This window comes from Onychostoma macrolepis, chromosome 25 (assembly GCF_012432095.1).
Source record: "Onychostoma macrolepis isolate SWU-2019 chromosome 25, ASM1243209v1, whole genome shotgun sequence".
Classification (NCBI taxonomy): domain Eukaryota; kingdom Metazoa; phylum Chordata; class Actinopteri; order Cypriniformes; family Cyprinidae; genus Onychostoma; species Onychostoma macrolepis.
In genome coordinates, this window is record NC_081179.1 from 8,924,652 (window position 1) to 8,928,647 (window position 3,996).

At 40.3% G+C, this 3,996-nt stretch overlaps 1 pseudogene; it reads left to right on the forward strand.

Moving 5' to 3' along the window:
* Window positions 1-751, forward strand: part of LOC131533846 (zinc-alpha-2-glycoprotein-like) — a 2,591-nt pseudogene extending 1,840 nt beyond the window's left edge.
* The last annotated feature ends 3,245 nt before the right edge of the window (window positions 752-3,996 follow it).

The following is a 3,996-nucleotide window of genomic DNA, read 5'->3' on the forward strand; positions in this document are numbered from 1 at the left end:
TGTTAAAATATGCTTTGAAATGAGCAGCAGAAATATATAACACTAAAATAATTGAATCAGCTAAATTAATTGAGCATTTCATTACCATTTTACCATTTTTCTTAATGTGACAAATACGTCACTTCAAAATTCCAACTACTTTTATAAGGTTAAGAGCCCGATGTGACATATGTGTCACCACAATATCTTTGTAACTTGTTTTATACCAATTTGTTCAAGAAATGTATTAAAATCAGGTTAAGGGTAATCTAGGATATGTTATTAAAACATTATAACTGTTGCATGGGTTGAAACATACATTTAATAACAAAAACAAGCATTTTAAAAATTGCTGATACTGCAACATATGCTAACCAGACAGGACGCCATTTTGGAATGTTGCCATGGCAACAAAAATGCACACATTGTCACATGACTGAACCTGGATGTTCATTATATGTCACTTAGGGACTTCCTGAGTTGAAAGTGAGGGATAATGCTTTAAAAAGACCTTTTCAGATAATCACCAGTGTTTGTGACACTCGCGTCACTGTGGGTTCTTATGGGTTAAATAAAACATACTCTCTATCTACAGGCCCTGCTGTTCTCATATCATATATAACTGTGATGTTCTACAAAAGAACAAGCTTTAAAACACTTTTTTTCTTACTGCTGAAAATGTGATAATTTATTGTGAAATCCGATTTCTTTCAGGTACATCACCAGTGTAACCTACATGGTGAAAACTTCTACATCACTCTTGTCAACTTAGTCCATAGTTACAATAAAAATTTATCTTGACTTTATCTCATGGTTATTTGGGGGGGGGGGGGCTTTTACCCCATGGGTGCGTTTTCCCCCACTCTACCCTACTGTGGAAAAAGTCTGTGCAAGTCGCATGTGTCAGTAGCTGAAAAATGAAATATGAATGTATAGCGTGATGTCAGGGGTCACTGAGCGTTTGACCCATTTAACATTCTGATGGTCATTGGATAGAAACCTTTCCTCAATCTGGGCGTCCTACATTTTACATTTCTTTGAACTAGCTCTGCTAGATGCTCTTCAGGAAGACATTAACATTAAGGGACAAGGGCTGCAAACTAGCTTTATGCTATATGCCCTATGTACATGGCATCGGTTGTCTGTGTGTAACAATGCCTAGTGTATTGTCCCTGTTAAATAAATAAACAAATAAATAAATAAATAATTTGTTGACCAAAGACTTTTCAATACCATGTCAAACAAAGACATTCGTACAGTTATTAATAGGTCTCAGATATCTTTGTGTGAGTTTTTGGAATAACATATTTAGCGATATAGAATGGGAAGGTTTTTGGCTTCTTCAACAAAAATTATTTTACATTCATTTGATCTCTGAGCCTGATATAGGGGTAGCACATCCTGACAAGCTCAATATGGCCATCAGAATGTGCTACCACCTTAATAAGTGAGGTCAAATTCATAATTAAGCTGGTGAATTCATGACCACAGAGAGCCAGGAGACCAGTTTAATGTCATCTTTGTGAAATCATTGTCCTCCAGAAAGCACTGTCTTCTGGGTTTCGTGAGTTGTTTGGTTAGGTCATCACATCAACCCGACCACGTTCAGAGATGGGCAGCCTGTAACTGATCATGAAATCACTGGAGATCTTACAGAAAACAGTAAGTTGATAAGATAACAATAATATATTAAAAGTCTTACCGCTCATTTAAAATGTAACTATAACTAAATACAGTTACTCATATTTTGTATTTTAAATAGGCCTACATAAACGTTACTTGTATTTTGTTACTCCCCAACCCTGTGCTTGCGCCGATATAGCTATATTCCTTACTATGTTTCAGCTTAATACTTGCCTCTTGTGTAACAGCATGTTGTTCACTCAAGCTAAATGTCTGTTTTTAGAAGAAGCAGATTAAAGTGATTATTACAAGGTGACACTGTCTAGAATATTTAATTCTGAACTGAAAGTTTCAGTTTGAAACCGGCAAAACATTCATGTCTCTCGTAGGCTACCACACATCTTGTTTCACATGCAGCTGGTGCCATCTTGTGTTATCATGTGCTGTAAAATTATCTCAGAGGTGTTGTTTTCTTACGTTGTTAGCCAGCACAGTTATTATTCAGCTTAGAAATCATTTTGTTGAGGATGTTTGATTTTTAGAGGGGATTGTTAAAAATCGAAAGTGAAGTCACAAACTCATGTAGGGTTACTTTTGAAAACAAAGCAAAGTTGTTATTAATTTACACTAATATTAAAGAGTCCATACAAAGTAATAGCCTACATATGGAACTCTACATGTTTTTTTAACCCCAAGTTTAATCATAATCCCTTGAAGGCAGGAGAGAGAAGGCATTTACTGAATTTAGCATCACATATGATATCGCAGTAGAGATACATTCCTATAAATGAAGATGAGATTGTTTCTTACATCTTCTTACATCTTTTATGCAATGAGGTATGATTTTCAGCCCGAGGTGCAGGGGACGGAGATCCAATCCGCACTCACACCATCCACGGCTGGCTCCCTCGTGGTGGGCACTGTCGCCTGCTCTCGCATCTGATCTGACGTGTTGGGCTCAACTTCCGGGACGATCTTCCGCTCAGTCGCTTGGCTTTGCGCTGGCTCGTTGATCGTAGCGGGAAATGCCTCTCCGTCATCGGTGGGCTCGGGCTGATGCTCCGCTCCGCGGGGAGATGGTGGGCTGGGCTCTGGGTCTGGAGTGGATCTGGCGAGATCATGCTCAGGAGAGACGGTGAGGGGTGATCCTCTCGAGGACCATCCTCAGACGACAGCGCTTGTCCGAATAGCTGGTGGTGTTAGCTAAACACAGGAACAGTCCTGTATGGTCCTCGAGAGGTCGGTCCCCCTGCTCCAGCAGGAGGAGGAGGAATTTTTAATTGAATCTAAACACCAAAAGAAAGACAAAACAATTATTGTTTCTAGTTTGATTGTTTTTGAAACATAACTGGTTCTAAATCTTTTTTTAATATTGCTTTAATTTCCTTTTCTAGGATCTTTAGACATTTAGACAAATTCTTGTCATACCTGCACATCCTCTTTTCCATACGCCCAATCTGGCAAAACTGGTGACAGTGACCGTTAAGCGTCAAGCGACAAAAGTTAAGGATTGCTCAACTTTATGCAAATGAACAACGAATTTCGGCGAGTGACAACCAATTGAGCCCCGGCAAAAGACATAGCAAAACTTAATAGATTAAACATAAAAGATCCCTATAATGCCCCGGGGTGCTTTTAACATGTATCAATAAATGAACGGATAGATTTCTTGACCTGCAGTATCCTGATATCTACAACTACCTCATCAACTTTCCCTCCTAACGTTACTCCGGAGACTTAAAAAGCCTACAAAAGCCTGGAGGGGTACAAATGGACACAATCTAATTTTTTGATGAATATTCAGGAGTCTGCCCGGCTAAAACCACAGACTGTTAAAATGTCGTCAATTTACTACAATGTCAATTTACCGCTAATTCATCGGAAGATCACTCCGGGATACATCTATGATCGCCAAAGCCTTTTGGATATCGACAACACATACAAACACAAACTCGCCTGCTACTGAGAAGCTACGAGGCCTTTGTTTACTGCTGGAGCAGGACCTCGAGACCGCGGCCTCGCTTACTGACGCTACCCGCATAAGGCGGCCGCAAGCGGTGTGAGAGAGGACGGAAGCGCCGGTAAGCGGAGGTATACGAGCCAGGCTAAGGGCTAACCCCACAAGACCGGCTCTTCCAACACTCATGCTCTCAAACGTTCGCTCTCTGGAAAACAAACTGGACTTAATTCAACTCAGTCGGTCTACACAGCATGAGGCAAGGGATTGTTGTGTGTCTGTTTTCACTGAAACATGGCTAAACGACAACATCCTGGACTCCGCCATTCAGCTACACGGGCTAACCTGCTATCGAGCGAACAGAGATTCATCACTGTCTGGTAAGACTCGCGGGGGTGGCTTGTGTGTGTATATCAACAAAAAATGGTGTAACAATG